At 42.6% G+C, this 17,200-nt stretch overlaps 1 long non-coding RNA gene across 1 annotated transcript; it reads right to left on the reverse strand.

Annotated features, from left to right (window-relative positions):
- Nucleotides 1-2,732: 2,732 nt before the first annotated feature.
- LOC311426564 lies at nt 2,733-13,112 on the reverse strand. Its single transcript, XR_014686870.1, has 3 exons — nt 13,058-13,112; nt 12,717-12,788; nt 2,733-3,157 (listed from the first exon to the last, which is right to left on the reverse strand). It is a non-coding gene; the product is annotated as an uncharacterized lncRNA (long non-coding RNA).
- Nucleotides 13,113-17,200: the final 4,088 nt, after the last annotated feature.

Genomic DNA, 17,200 nt, shown 5'->3' on the forward strand with positions numbered 1-17,200 from the left:
CATACCGGAGTTCTGGCATGTCCGGCACTGCAGCACTCAGTGGTGGTGTGACTTTGTTCAGGCCGCAATACTCCACCATTAGCCTCTACTCACCATTAGACTTTCGCACTGACCATATGTCGTGGTTCCGCTCGAGTGGGCAGCCGAGCTCCACCACAGCTGCTCTCTCACTCCCCCTCCTCAAAGAGGAATGGGGAGAAAATATGATGAAAAGGGCTCAAAGGCTGAGATAAGGACGAGAAGATCACACGGTAATTATTGTAACGGGCAAAACAGACTCCGCATAGGGAGACAGTAAGATTTATTGCCTATTACTAACAAGCTAGAGAAGTGAGAAACAAAGAAAAGAAACCAAAAGCACCTTCCCCCCCCATCCACCCTCTTCCACCTCCTCCTCCCGAGCGGCGCAGGGGAACGGGGGAATGGGGGTTATGGTCAGTCTATAGTGCTTCTTCTCTGCCGCTCCTTCTTGGTCACTCTCGTCCCCTGTGCTGTGGGGTCCCACCCATGGGATACAGTCCTTGATGAACTGATCCGGCGTGGGCTTCCCACAGGCAGCAGCTCTTCCAGAGCTGCTCCAGATATGGGTCCGTACCACGGGGTCCACCCCTCAGGAGAAAACTGCTCCAACCTGGCTCCCCCACGGGCAGCAGCTCCTTCCAGGTCACCTGCTCCTGCATGGTCTCCTCTCCACGGGCTACAGGTCCGGTCTGGAATCTGCTCCGGCAGGGGTCTTCCACAGGCGGCAGCCTCCGTCGGTGCAGGGCCACCTGCTCCACCGTGGTCTCCTCCACAGGCTGCAGCATGGAACCCTGCTCCACCGTGGTACTCCATGGGCTGCAGGGGGACATCCTGCTTCACCATGGTCCTCACCACAGGCTGCAGGGGACTTCTGCTCCTGTGCCTGGAGCACCTCTCCCCCTCCTCCTTCACTGACCGTGGCACCTGCAAGGCCGTTCCTCACTCCTTCCACTCTCCCAGCTACTGTGTGGCACAGCGTTTTTTTCCCTGTCTTAAATATGCTCTCACAGAGGCGCAAAACAACATCGCTTATTGGCTCAGCTCTGGTCAGCAGTGGGGCCTTTACCAAACATGGGGCAGCTTCTAGATTCTTCTCACAGAAACCACCCCTATAGCCCCCTGCTACCAAAACCTTGCCACGTAAACCCACTACACCAAATAGGACTATTAAAAGGTGAATGAGTCTTGCTGATCGCTTCTTGGCTCTCCAGATGATGAACCAACTCATGGATGGGGATCAGGGAGTCTCGGTGCGATATTGCCTCTGGTGCACAGTTTTGGTCACAATTGGCACTTGCTGTTTTTCAATCCTCAGCAATTCTACAGAAAAAGGGTCTTCTGAGAGAACAGGCAGGATAGACAGCTGCTTAGTCTTCTCTGTACTCAAGGCAGCTATGCCAAAAGCCCACCGGTACCCTTTTGGATCCTCAAAGTACCCTCTCTTGAGGTAGTCTGTGCACGGAGCCTCTGGGCCAGTCACGATGTGATGCTTTTGCCACTCATTCCCAGTTGTACTCACTTCAGCTTACAATATAGTTAGATCTTGGGATCCCCCTGTCACTCCAGAGATAGGAAGGAGTTCTGCCCTTTGGTGGCCTGACGACATTAGGGTACACTGTGTGCCTCTGTCCACTAAAGCTTTATATTTCTGCAGTTCCAGTGTGCCAGGCCATCGAATCCACACAGTCCAGTAAATCCGGTTGTCCCTCTCCTCTACCTGGCCAGAGGCAGGGCCCCACTAGTCCTGGTTGGAGCATCTATCAATTAATTCTTCCAAATGTGAAGCAGAGGTCTCTTCGTCAGGGTCAGGAGTAATACTAGCCCTTCTACTGCCTCTGGGGGACTGCCCAACAGAAACTGGGGCAGCAGTCCTCCTAGGGGCCTCTTTTCTTACTGCTGTGTCTTTCCTTTCAGTTCACGTACCCAAGCAGCTAGGGCCGAGGTCAGTTCACCGTCCCACTTCCTCATATCTTCCCTGTGGTCACGTAAATAAAACCACAAGGTACCCCATGATGTGCATCCTTGATTCTCCCTTGCTTGAGCCGGAGAATGCTGGCACTTAATGGCTGAAAGATTCCTCCATCTATGTGAGGAGGAAGTTGTGTTCTTCTAACCACTGGAACAGTTTCTCCATGGCTGAAATGCAGGCCCGTACGGGGGCAGAGAGATTTTCTTCATATTTATGAAGCTGGTTGGACACAGCATCCACTGTCGTCCTCATCCCCTCCTCCCAATTTATTGCTGCCAGCATTCTGGCATGTGATAGGGGTGCAGCCCATACAAACTTCCGCCACATGGATGCTATGCATTGGACTTCATCAGGTTTTTTAGGTGTCTGGGCATGGTTCAAATTACTATAGATCATCTCCAGCACAGCTAACTCCCTCAGTTGCTGGAGACCTTTATCTATGGTGGTCCACTTGCCTACTTAATATACAGTATCTTCCTTGTGGGGATACCTTTCTTTCACAGCTGATAGGAGTTGTCTCCAGAGGCTGAGAACCTGTGCCTCTCTCCCAATTACTCTGTCAATGAGCCTTTCTCTAGAGAGGGATCCCAGCTGCTTGGCTTCATTGCCTTCTAGTTGTTGGCTATTGGCCCCAGCGTCCCAGCATCCAGTCACTAGTTACATTATCATTGAGCAGTCCAGGAACAGGAGCAATACTGTATGACTGAAGGAACACATTATGCATAATGTACGGTTCAGGGTGAGAAGGCGCTATTCATGAATATGTCCTAGTCCAGAAACTGTTTGTGAAAGCTGCTTAGTGAATGCTTATGAATAAATCAATTTTTAAAAATCAATACTAGTTTATGAACATTTTCTGTGTTTGTCTTCTGTTAAGGGTTATTAGGGGGTATCTGGTGAATAAAAGTTTTGTTCTTACAGGAGAGGCCTATAATTACAATAAAGGGTCATTTTCCCATCACCAGCACAAGTTTCAAGGGTATCCAGAAAACAGTAGCATTATGCCTCCATGGTGTTTCCAGGAGTAACCAACAAAGTGCATCCTTGTGAAAGAAACATCTCCAGTGGTGCTTTGTCATACTGCAGGACAGTAAAGAAAACACATGGCCTTTGAAGGTCTTCTATGAATCTGTAACAGGAGCCACTGCACCATCTCATACCCTGCATCTGTTTTGGAAAAGTAACAAAAAAGAGAAAAATGCTGAAACCAGTTCTATCAGCCATTCATCAGTCAACACAAATGGACAACATTGATACATTTTTATTACTAAGTGTCCCCACAAATGAAGCCATATGGAAGAAATTAAATTTTATGTAAATTCTCTTACTCTGGAAAAAAAAAAATAGTTGGGTGGCCATTTGTTAATTAGCTATAATAGTTACACTTCCACTAAGCAAAAAAGAGCAGTCAGGATTTAGGCTGAAATAGAGTGGTGTTCAATAAATGCACTCTCTGACCCCTGTGGCAGTCTGATGCATTCCTGGAAGCTGTTTATCCAGTAAAGGGCATAAGTGTAACTTGTTCTCAGGAACAAGCCCAGCAAAGGTGTAATTAAAGACCAAAACTTCTTGCTATATACTATAAAAACCTCTTAATGACATTGGCTATAATGAAGGTTTATATTATAAATAGATTGCTAGGTTGGCTTTCTAAGCACTCTACTTTCAGATATATTGCTGAACTGAGGGTTTTCATTGGATAATTAGTTATGACAGAACAAATTTCTGCACCTTACATTGATTTAGTCCTTAGAGTCTCTGTCTGAGTTTCTGAAAACAGAAAGTATGTATATAATTGCTCAGCAATCTGGCTGGAGAGTTGTAAGGAACTGCAAGTTAATACCCATTAAGTGCATTTGAAAAACCTTCTGTGTAGGTAAGCTAAACACAGCGAGATCAGTACACGAGAGAAAATGGCATATTTGCACATTTGTTCACTCATGCAGGACAGACCACCATGCAAATAGTGTGACCCTGGGAGGTGGAAGAATGCATTTTTCCTTTTGTTCTGCTGCTAGCTGATGATTTGGCGCAATAAATGTATCTGCTTTGTGCCAGGATTCCTCTGTGTGTACAGTGCTCCTCTCCCGTCCCTGTGGGTGGGGAAACATGAAGTAACATCTGACACCCCAACCCATGTACAAGGCTCCCAGTATTCAGCTCCATGGAAGCATGCACTGGCATTGATCCCTGCTAACCATAAGTTTTCCCTTGTTTAACTTTCAGGAAAATAAAAATTTTGTGAGTTCTATGACTTTAAAAATAGTATACAGAGACATGAGCATGTATTTAAACCCATCAACTGTACCATCTTGTTTGCATGGGTACAAGCATAGAGCTACAGCATCATCCACATCTGCATTAATCTATGCACAGACCTGGGTTTCAGAGGAAACTCTTGCAGTGTGTGAAATTCTCCATGGGTGTGAAGCTTGGCATGGTCATTGCCTTTGTTTGCAATCTCTCAAAGTCGGGAAGGGAGTGGGTAAGGGAATCTGTTTTATTACAAAGGCACAACTGGGGGCAGTGACATAATATACAATAAATAGTAATAATAGTGCCAAAGTAGATGTCTTCTATCTAACAGTCTGTTTAGCATGTGAAATATTTAATTTAAGCATTTGTCTTCTTTCCTGTGTCTTTGAAAAACTATTTTTAACACAAAATCTGGCAGCATTCATTCATCTTCTCTGATTTAATTTTACCATTTCAGGGCTCACAATGCAAAATTTCAAGGCTTATTTTGCAGGTCAGACTAGAGAAGAATAGCGATCCCTTTTGGCTCTAAAACATAGAAAAGAGAACATTCTATACATTCACACTGATTTCTATGTTTAACACAAAAGAGAAGCAAAGCCCTATCGCTAACACATATAACAGTACACATAAAGAAAGTATTGATCTGTTAATTTAGGGGTACAAACTCTATTTTCTCTTTGTCAATAAGGAACCAAACAGTGCTATTGGACTATGTACAGTAAAACCAGTGTTAATGGGAATGGTACTACTGAAGAGAAGAATGCTCTTTGGAAATGAGTGGTATCCACCTTATTCCCATGAATATCGGTAAATTATGAAAAAGGATACTGCTAAAATCCTAAAGATGAGAAGTGTAATCCCAGCACAGAAACAGCGATAACTACTGCTCTGGGCCCATCAGATACTTGTAACATGATTCTGAGGAGGATTTGTATCTTTCTATTATAAATGAAGTCTCAACTCAGTCTGAATTTAGTAATATTTAAAAAAGGACAAGTAAACAGCGCTGGGTGCGTGGGGAGTCTATGCTCTACCAACACGCACACATGAACATCGAACCTTCTAAACATACAGAACATTGCTTTAACATACTAAACCCAAGTACGCCTATACATATGTACAATCAGAAAAGTCTATTACTATCAATGTCCATGACTGGGGCAGCATAGCTGGCCTGGTTGAAGTGCTACCATATCTTCCATGACTTATAACGGTCTCCATTTTCCATTCCTTTTCTTGATTACAAACACCGGAGAATTCCAGGGCAAGTCATGGGAACAATATGTCTCGCTTTAAGTTGTCAAGCAACTCGGTCTTCAGGCCTTATGTATCCTAATCTTCCCAGATCGAAGAAAAACATATCCATCTCCTTTTCAAGGCCAATAGGGCCTGGGTCAAAAGGCACATCCAGGTCAGCAGGGGGCGTAACAGCAAAAGCCTTTGATGGCTGTAGCAGCAGAGGGGCCCATGGCGTAGCAGTCGAATCAGTAAAGGATCCTACTGGACAAAATGTCCACCATACAGCTAAATAAAAACATCATACAGTAGGTGAGCAATTGGCTAACGGGCAGGGCCCAAAGGGTTATGGTAAATGGGGCTGCGTCAGGCTGGCGGGCGGTCACCAGTGGGGTCCCTCAAGGCTCCATTTTAGGGCCGGTACTTTTCAATATTTTTATAAACGATCTGGATGTAGGAATAGAAGGTATTTTGAGCAAGTTTGCTGATGACACCAAACTTGGAGGAGTTGTGGACTCGAATGAGGGTGGAAAGGCCTTGCAGAGGGATCTGGATAGGTTGGAGAGCTGGGCGATCACCAACCGCATGAAGTTCAATAAGAGCAAGTGCTGGGTCCTGCACCTGGGACGGGGAAACCCTGGCTGCACGTACAGACTGGGCGATGAGACGGTGGAGAGCAGCCTAGAAAAGAGGGATCTGGGGGTCGTGGTAGACAGCAAGTTGAATATGAGCCAGCAGTGTGCCCTGGCAGCCAGGAGGGCCAACCGTGTCCTGGGGTGCATCAAGCACGGCATCGCTAGTAGGTCAAGGGAGGTGATTGTCCCGCTCTACTCTGCACTGGTGCGGCCTCACCTCGAGTACTGTGTGCAGTTCTAGGCACCACAGTATAAAAAGGACATGAAACTGTTGGAGAGTGTCCAGAGGAGGGCTATGAAGATGGTGAAAGGCCTGGAGGGGAAGACGTACGAAGAACGGCTGAGGTCACTGGGCCTGTTCAGCCTGGAGAAGAGGAGGCTGAGGGGAGACCTCATCACAGTCTACAACTTCCTCGTAAGGGGGTGTCGAGAGGCAGGAGACCTTTTCTCCATTAACACCAGTGACAGGACCCACGGGAACGGGGTTAAGCTGAGGCAGGGGAAATTTAGGCTTGACATCAGGAGGGGGTTCTTCACAGAGAGGGTGGTTGCACACTGGAACAGGCTCCCCAGGGAAGTGGTCACTGCACCGAGCCTGTCTGAATTTAAGAAGAGATTGGACTGTGCACTTAGTCACATGGTCTGAACTTTTGGGCAGACCTGTGCGGTGTCAAGAGTTGGACTTGATGATCCTTAAGGGTCCCTTCCAACTCAGGATATTCTACGATTCTATGATTCTATGAAACCTGATCTCCTTCTATGACAAAGTGACGCGCTGGGTGGATGAGGGAAAGGCTGTGGATGTGGTCTACCTTGACTTCAGCAAGGCTTTTGACACCGTCTCCCACAGCATTCTCCTCAAGAAACTGGCTGCTCTTGGCTTGGACTGGCGCACGCTTCGTTGGGTTAGAAACTGGCTGGATAGCCGGGCCCAAAGAGTCGTGGTGAATGGAGCCAAGTCCAGTTGGAGGCCAGTCACTAGTGGCGTCCCCCAGGGCTCGGTGCTGGGGCCGGTCCTCTTTAATATCTTCATCGATGATCTGGAAAAGGGCATCGATTGCACCCTCAGTAAGTTCGCAGATGACACCAAGTTAGGTGCATGTGTCGATCTGCTCGAGGGTAGGAAGGCTCTGCAGGAGGATCTGGATAGGCTGGACCGATGGGCTGAGGTCAACTGCATGAAGTTCAACAAGGCCAAGTGCCGGTTCCTGCACCTGGGGCGCAATAACCCCAAGCAGAGCTACAGGCTGGGAGATGAGTGGTTGGAGAGCTACCAGGTAGAGAAGGACCTGGGAGTGATGGTGGATAGTCAGCTGAATATGAGCCAGCAGTGTGCTCAGGTGGCCAAGAAGGCCAACGGCATCCTGGCTTGCATCAGAAACAGTGTGACCAGCAGGGCTAGGGAGGTGATCGTCCCCCTGTACTCAGCTCTGGTGAGGCCGCACCTCGAGTCCTGTGTTCAGTTTTGGGCCCCTCGCTACAAGAAGGACATCGAGGTGCTTGAGCGGGTGCAGAGAAGGGCGACGAAGCTGGTGAGGGGCCTGGAGAACAAGTCCTACGAGGAGCGGCTGAGGGAGCTGGGCTTGTTCAGCCTGGAGAAGAGGAGGCTCAGGGGCGACCTTATTGCTCTCTACTGATATCTTAAAGGAGGCTGTAGAGAGGTGGGGGTTGGTCTATTCTCTCACATGCCTGGTGACAGGACAAGGGGGAAAGTTGCGCCAGGGGAATTTTAGGTTGGATCTTAGGAAGAACTTCTTTACTGAAAGGGTTGTTAGGCATTGGAACAGGCTGCCCAGGGAAGTGGTGGAGTCACCATCCCTGGAAGTCTTTAAAAGATGTTTAGATGTAGAGCTTAGGGATATGGTTCAGTGGAGGACTGTTGGTGTTAGGACAGAGGTTAAACTTGATCATCTTGAGGTCTCTTCCAACCTAGAAATTCTGTGATTCATGTACATAATGCTCAGGATGTCAAAAAGATAGAAGGATGAACAACAGAAGATGCATCTGTTCGAGGTCAGCTGCACATTAGACTTTTGCGTTTCATTATACTGTTCTTAGTTTCTGGAAGAAGTGAATTAACTGTGAGAGCTTTTTCTTTGCCTCTTTATTGCCCTTTGGTTTTAACAACATGCAAAAAAAAGGTCTTTGAACACAGAACCACTTGCAGGAAATACACTGCAATTAAGTCCTTGTTCACACGTACCAGAGCTGAAGGAGTGTTCCTAGAGCTGTAGTCCCTGTTCACATACCTTTTTTCCCCCCCTCAGAAATCATGCCTAGAGGACTAAGGTATCTATGGCTTAAACAGAAGAATCACTGGGAAAGGATTTCTGCTGTGTAGAGTACTAGAGAACAAACTACAATTTAGGTGATTTTTAGATCATCCAAAACTTCAGTCTTTACTATATAGAATGACAGCAGAATACAGGCAGGAAATGAACAACTAAGTACACAGTAGTTACTGCAATTCAACAAGCTTAAGTTACAGTTATACAATACTCTCTTTGAAGATATATTTTAATATTAGGAAACAATCTCAACAATCCTGGGAAGAGAATTCATACCTATCCTCTCCAGTCAAGTAGATCTCAGAAAAGAGTAAGAAAAGTACCTTTAATACACTTCTGGTTGTTTGCCTGGCCATTTATGCCATTTCATCCCCTATTCAACTGTGACCTTTTTGATTAGAGTAGCAATTAAGATAATAGTGATGGTATTTTTCTGATAGCAATCGGTAGCATCTGGATATGAAAGCAATCCACTTCCTAGGCCCAGTAAAAATGGAGAAACACCATGACTTCAGGGAGCTACTCCTTATGGGGAAAGGCTCATCAGGTAGTGTAGCAATAGGCAAGGGATAGTGGTTTTAAACTAAAAGCAAGCAGATTCAGATTAGAAATTAGAGAAAAAATAAAAATCTTCACTATGAGGGTTGTGAGGTACTGGAACAGATTGCCCAGAGGAGTTGTGGATGCCCCATTACTGGAAGTGCTCAAGGACAGACTGCATGGGGCTTTGGACAACCTCATCCACTGGGAGGTGTCCCTGCCCATGGCAGGGGTTGGATTTAGGAGGTCTTTAAGGTCCCTTCCAACCCAAGCAGATCTGTGATTCTTTGATTTAGTACTTTGCTGATATTACTGAGGTCATTTTCACATAGTAACAAGATTCTTGTGTTAACTACAGCATTATATTGTTTTAATGACTGAATGATTGATGCAAAGTACAGGTCATTCTCTGATACTTTCTGAAGTGTTTGAAACTTCTTGAGCATTATGCACCACATCTGAGCTCTGTAGGTCAACCTACAGAAGGATATTCTTTATAGCTCCTACAAAAGCACGGCCAACCTCCAACCTACAAGTTTATCAAGAAATCAGCCTTCAGAGACCTGAATTTTGGATACAGAAGAATTCCCAGAATTTAAGGCTATGGTTGTCACTGCCAAGATTATTATAAGTGCAGAAATGCAAATTGAGATGAAGTGACATATGTTTTCTGCTGTCATGAGAAGTGCATTGCTATTTTTCCAGGAAAATTTATGCTGGAATTCTGAGACAGATTTAAAAATTGGAGTTTTTAGAATCTGTTTTCTGGGTTGCTTTACTGTCCATATGCTGCATTGTCACATCCTTCCTGAAAACTGCAAGTTTGCATTGGTGACTGAAGCTCTAAAGAAACTGGATGAAAGATAGTTCTGTCAGTTTTTGGCAATTCCTCTTAAGAAAATGGGTTTGAATAGATGGTATGTCTGGAAGAAAGATTAAAAATGCATAGTTAAAACTGTACAGAATACACAACATCGTGAAAGGCTAACAAGCAGAATGCATCATAAGAACTATCAAGTTGAAGTGCTTAGACAACGGCCTGATTTTAAAGAAAAGTTTTATACCAAGAAAAAAAAAAAAAAAAAAAAAAACAGAACTCCAGAATAGGAGCAAGAAGAATTTATTTTAAGTCATTTCTCTGCAATGAAGTATTTCAGCCTATGATTTATTTTCTAGAATTTCTATTTCTAGTGAGATTTATCAATAACTACATTTCTAGTTAGATTAATAAGTTATAAAAACATTACTTTCCAATCTGAGTTAATAGCTGGACCTATATCCCTTCTCCAGTGATCCCAAAACCTCAGAAAACAGACACTTTCTAGTTACTATACTTCAAAGATTATTTTTCTATCTACTCTAGTAAAGACATAGCTATGTCCAGATTGGAAAGATGCCACATTGAATAGAAGTGAGATGTTGAAGAAGAAAGCATGCCTTTGACATGAGCCTAGACTGAGCTTGGGAGAGAACATTATGGTCACCTTGGAATACTAGGTATGCTGGTATAAACTTGGTGTCATCTCACAGACTTCCAAAGAACTTCATCAGTATGAACTAGAAGAGAACTTGACCCTTTCATGACTAAGCAAGTACTGCAGAAACTGTGAGACTTACCTAGAAGAACACAAGAGACTAAGAGAGGAAGGCAGAGAGGAAAAAAATAGGGCTGGAGAAAGAGAGCAAAGATGCTGAACCTGAGCTGGTAATTTTATCTTCAGAGTTCAGCTACTCAATGGAAAGCTGGTTTTATAAGAGGTCACACTGTGCATATTCTCAATTTAAGCACGGAAAAGAATCATTAGTTCTGCTAAAATTATCAAATAATTTACATAGAGTATTAGCATTTTCTGTGTGTTAAACAAGAGACAGGGCTTTTAGTAAAGAGGACAGAGATGGAAGAAAAGCCTCTGGGAAAGTATGTACTAGAGCCTGAACTGACAAAATATCTATCTGGAAAGTCATCACCAAGGTCAAAGCACAGCTGATAAGTTGCTCTTCTGCTGATCAGCAGAAGAGTGAGAGCCTTGCAGCTCATCTTTCTAGCCATAGACAAGTCAGCACTGCAAATGCCTGTTTGGATGCATTACATTGGATAAGCTTGGTTGTTTTTCTTCCATCCAATCATTTAGTATAAAGGTGTGTAAGTAGCACACATTCAGTCCCTTAAGACCCTCAATCTGAGGGCCAAAGTTCCATTCCCTGTTGTGTCTTCATGACAGCTGTCACTAAGAAAGAAAGCAACTAACCCAAAATGCATAGTGTTATGATACTGGAAACCACCAGTTCTTGAACTGTAACTGTGCTTCTGCACAGAAGGAGGATGTAGGACTAGCTGAGAGCCTAAGGGGTCATGGAATTGTTATTCTATCTTTCACTGTATTCCATTGCTCCAGGTTCCATAATTTGTTGGTGCACTCTAAAAATTCCTTTTTATATTTCACTTCAATATCTGAGGGTGTCACCTGTTAATTCCTGCAACACATAACACATATAATGCATAGAAACATACAGGCTACAACCTAAGCAATCCCTGTCATCACTTTACTATCTTCAATTCTTTTACATTCTTATCCTCTTCTATGAATCAACTTCCCCCTCATAAACAGGGAAGAATAATTATGCCCACAAGAATCTCAAGGACTTGAAAGACTTTCAAATGGATGAATAAGAACACAAAAAGCCTTTCTAACTTACATCAAATTTCAGTAGAAGTCTCTCAATTCACTGTGGTTACACCTTTGAGAAAGTCTGTAATAATTTCTAGGGTACAACTCATTTGTCTTCACCATTGTTAGCTATGTTACTGAGACAGGGCCTGTCTCATCCTGTATCTTGTGCTATGCAATGTATTCACATAGAACAACCTGACTTTATGGTGGTCTTTATGGAGGATAACAGACTAATGGATACGTCCACTATGCAAGTTTCACTTATTTCTGTTCATCCTTATAGATGCCTCTTGGGTGATAATGGACATTGAGTTGCCATTGCTAGCAGCTACTGATGTGTTGCATAAAAAAAGCAAAAAAAAAAAACAACCACTCAGGCAGGTGTTTACTTCATAGGGGTTTTGATTTCAGCAGACGGAAGAACAACTAAAAGGCAAGAATAGGCATCCAGAAATATCTCAGTGGAAGGGGAAATACTTTAACAGAAAGCAAGTTTTCAAATTGTGACCTTTGCCAGATCTTGTTAGAACTAGTTGGGAACTTATCAAGTAACCAATTTATTCCCCATTGGGAATACTGATTTATCAAGAGTGAATCATATGGACTAGAATATCAGTTTTCTTAAGAGATTGCAGAAGAAGGGGTCAGAAAAATATCATTTTTTTTAAGCTGTTGAGATGTCTGACTTGATCTTCTTAAATAACTCCAGGCTTCAGTTCAGAACAATACTTAACACGATATTCTAGCAAATTTATGATTAAAAAGATAGCTTGAATTGAAATGAAGCATTATAGAATCTTTTAGGTTGAATTATTTAATTATATTTCCCACCTTTCACATTTGTTAGCTGCAACAGCAAGGAGGGTTAGCTACTATTTGAAGTTTGAAGCATTTGGTTGTTAAACCATTCAAAAGCCAGCCACAACATACAGATGCACTCAGCACTTTGCAAGGACTATTTTCCCTGAAGACTTAACAATTCAAGCAAGCAGAAAAAAAAATATAGACAAATGAGAAGGGAAAGCAGGATCATAGTAACATCTTTGCTCAACCATCCAAACTGAAAGCTGAAGCATGACTTACGCCTTCTACATACTTTTTATGGCCAGTAGAGAAAAATAAGCACCCACACAGCTCAGTATTGGTCCAAGATATGAAAGATATCTATCTACAGGTGAAAAAACAAGTGATAAGTTTTTAGTAAGTGATAAAAAACACAGTCTTTTGTTTTAAAAATATTCTCCAAGGAGATGTACCATAGCAACTCAAAATAAAAAAAAAGACAATTAAAGAGAGCAAACAGTAGCATTACCATAAAGCTTCAAACTGTAGGTTTGTTTCACTGCTGGATAAAGAGACCTATTCTTAGCTGAGGAAGGTTTAAAGCTATGCTCATCTCTCCTATTACTCTTACCAAAGGCAGCAGTTAAGACTTACCACAGCTTAGACCTGGATAATGCTTCCAGAATCCATAGATCAACCTCAGCTCTGCTCAACTGTAATTTTGTGATTGATAGTGAGTTACTTAATTTATACTAATTATCTTCTTAGTAAAAGCAGGTGTGGTTTGTTTACTTTTAGTTTCCCAACAGGAATCAAGAATTTACCACAGCTTTCTATAAGACCTCATAGTAATAGTTTTTCATAAATTAAGTAAAAAAGTTGATTTTGCCCCAGCTGCACTGATAAACTGACTTTGGGGTACTGAGTCATCTAGCCACAGAAGCCCTAAATGGCTTGCTAAATGTTGTTTCTGTGGTGTTGGGGTTCTGTCTGTTCCAAACAAAAGTTCAACCCACTGCAGGAGATCTAAACCACAACAAAGCTGAAAAGCTCAGAAACAAGGATTTGCAAAGCTGCTGGGGTGGGGGGATGGGGGTGGGAGGTCTCTATATTGTTTTACAGACCAAACTACCTAAAGCAACATCCTAATAAAGAGTAAATTATATACTCCATGAGTCTGATGGCACCAGATAGTTTCCACAGTGGTGTAGGAAGTTCTCCTAGATCATTCTCTTTATGAAAAACAAACTTTATAAGTGTATTTCACCTCTGAAAGAAAATAATGCAAACTACATATCAGCATTCCTTCCATCATCATTAACTGTGTTTGCTTCTCATCCCAGATTTTAAATGGTCACAATTAAAGCACGCATGTTGACTTTGAGATATTGCTGATCCCAATAGCTTTACTTCACTTTAGTATAGGGAATCTAAAGCTTTCAAAAGTCTTGACATTTGTGTATACAGTCTTTTTCATTTTCTAAAAACACAGCATTTGACTCTATTTCAAAAATCTTTGATCAATCCAAAGAATTTCAGCAGGTTTGAAAGCAGCCTGTGTCAACTTACTTTTTCACACTAACTTCCACATTAATTTAGCCTGCTTTTAGAAGCCATCAAGTTTCCTCTAGCTCCACAAGCATTTCTCTGTAACGGATCACCTGACAGAAAACAGTGAAAACATGTGGCTCTTTTGTGTGACTGCTGCAAATTCTCTCTCTTTAGGGGTCATGAGACCACTGTATTTGCTCATTGTGTCTGTCTTTGTCCACCTCTTATCTCTTCTTTTCCAATTAGACTAATTTCTTGGAGCAGGGGCTATATTTCTAACCTGCTTCTGTATAACACCCAGTGCAGCTGGACCGTAACCAGGTCTCCAGTGAACTACCGTCATACCGTACCCTTCCATGGATGCTCTCAACTAAATCCTCTCTTGGAAAGAGCCTGGCCTGGTGGGACGCACAGCAGTGGAATAGGTTTGATGAACTCATATTCTAATCCTACATCATCTAATGTTTAGTTTAGTTTCTTCAGAGTAGCTGCATTGTCTCTGCTTCAGATCTCCTCAGAGCAGCTATCTTCTCCAGGCATCTCTGTGGAAGCACACATTGCATAGTGCTGTAATTCACATGATTGTTAAGATTTAATCCCTCTACTTGCCTTTCCTCCTGCAGAAATTGCACAGTGACTTTACATCCAGGCTGGACCCTTCCAAAGCAAATTCTGTCATAGACAGAGTAAAACAATGAGGTACCTAAAAACATCAGAAATATATACAGCTATTCCTCAGAGTCCATTATCCAGCATGGAAAAACCTACATGAGTACTGGATGCTCTGAAGTTAGCACAGATCTGGTGTTGGGTTGAAGTGATATCAAGTGATATATTCTTTGGTGTAGGGAACAATAAATTCATGGTCTTTTTCATACTCTGACTCACTACAGTATCACTTCAATGACAGCAGATTTCTCAAGCTGTTGAGAGTGTGAATAATTACTTTAGTGACTACTGGTTTGTATGTCAGAAGTACGAGCCCCTGCCTCTAGTTACTTCTGCTGACTTCAGTGGCTCATTGTGACCTGCCAGATCCTAATGGAGGATAAGCATTTTTGTCACTGATGAATGTGCATTGATCTGTGATTTGGGTTTCCTCAATTCTGTACAACTACAGCAGTGATGCAGAGCTCAAATACAAAACCTTTGTTTCTTCCCCATATCACTCATGGTCTGGCAATAGCATGGTTTTTAGTTTTTAATCTCTCCTATAACCAAGTGAGGTTACTATTAACAAATTTTATAGATCAAGTGACTATCATTCTTATGGATAATTTGGCATGGAAAATGGCAATTTGTTATTTCTCTACATTACTCAAGAAGTTGTTTAAAAGGCTGGAAAGAAAAAGGCAAGGCAAGGCAACGAAGTAGAGCACGTCTAATTCTCTTGCCTTACTTTCTGACAACCCTTTTGTCCCCTCATATCAGAAGGGATTGGGGTTTGACTCCAGAGCATAGCAAATGAAGAGACAAATGGTTTCCCACACAGTAGTTTCTGAAGATGATGTTCTTTAGTAAGATTGGATGGTTGATGAATGCTAAAAACTATGAAGATGAATCTGCAAACATTGACTATTCAGGGTAGAAATTGCAAGCCCTGATAACTGCAGTGTTTTATTTCTTAAAGTTTTTAAAAATTTATAGCTCATTTATGTTCCAATATAATTAAATATGTGATAATGTGGTGTTCATAATTGCAGTCTTCAGAGCAAATCCTGCCCTTTCTAAAGAAGTATTGCTTTGATACAGAAATAATTAACAAAGAATTATAATTTAGAAGAGACCATCTAATCTGATGTGCATAACACCAGACCACAAAACCTTGCTATCCGTATCTATACCGAGCACTTAACTGAGTTTAAATAATAGTTTTTCTTGACCTCCTTTTGAGCTCAGTGGTGGAGGGTCCTCCATTGTCGCGTTAAGGGGTGTAGCCGATTAACCATGATGGGTCTGGTCGGATTCAGAGCACTGAACCACCACGGTCACGGAATCACCAATAATGTATAACCACGCTTACTCTAGTCGCGTTATATGAGAACTATCACGGCTAGGAACAATGCAATCAAGTTCAATTTATTACAGCAACGGGTACACAGGTTCTTTGGATTGCCAGCGATAGTGACTGTCTGCAAAAGCAAGTTAGCATGCATGAAATACACAGGTGACACAGGTGTGCAGCCTAGAAATTAACGCATTAAGAGAATCAAAGACTCAAATCTCACACAAAGGCGTCACAATGGGGGGGGGGGGGAGGGGGAAGAGAGGCTCAGCCCATCGACTGATCCCAGGAGTCAGGAGGTCCTCAGGATGGTGTATTCCCACATGGTGGTATCTTTCCTGACATCCCCTCTCTCTTAGGCCAATTTATATTATTTCCTTCTTTTAGGTGGAGCTTGAGTGACTCTAGTCAAGCATATCTTAGTTATGATTGGTGAAAAGTTTTCCCGTCTCCATTTAAAAGAATAGGCTCCGAGAAATTCAGAGCGCATGCTTGGTGAGGGGTGGTCGCACCTTGGAGGCAGGTAGCTTTTGGGATGGAGGTGTGTTTTTTTATTATAATGATATTATAATGAGAAAAAGTACACTAGGGTACAGCATTTGTCAAAACATGACAGGTCCTTGGCTCAGGGTAGCAAAAAGTGCAGCTTATCGGTCTCGGTGTGCACAAAAACAGTAGAGTCCCCACCTGGTTACAGAGCCTAGCCATGGTGTCTCCACTCCATTCTACACTCCATACTGTTTCTTAGAGCTAGCACACCAAGTTTCCCCAGTGCGATAGCATCTAATGTTGGAAGCCCAGGGAACGCTCAGGTAATGCAGCTACGCCCTACCCGGAAAGCCTCTTCAATGCTGTACATTTTCTTTAAAATGTGAATGTAACTTTTATTTTCCTAGTTACTTTAGGCAATTGCACCACATCCATACATCCAATTAAGCTGCTTCAATAGTTAATTATTTTCAGAGTCAAAAAATGTATGCCACATTCCTACACGGTAGCTTTGTTTTAAACTACCAAATATCATTAAGCTTCTCTCTGCTAATTTAAAGAATTGTCTGCTTTCTAAAATCCTTTCTCAAATAGATATTTTTAGACTATAATCAATTAACCTCTTAATCTACTCCTGGATAAGCTAAATTGATTGAACTTAAATCTTTCACATTGAGACGTGTGTTTCAGACTCTGTCATGCTTGAAATTGTTTCTGAATGCTTTCTGATTCACCCACATCCACTTTTGAAC

The sequence above is a fragment of the Aythya ferina genome (assembly GCF_964211825.1).
Source record: "Aythya ferina genome assembly, chromosome: W".
Taxonomy (NCBI): Eukaryota; Metazoa; Chordata; class Aves; order Anseriformes; family Anatidae; genus Aythya; species Aythya ferina.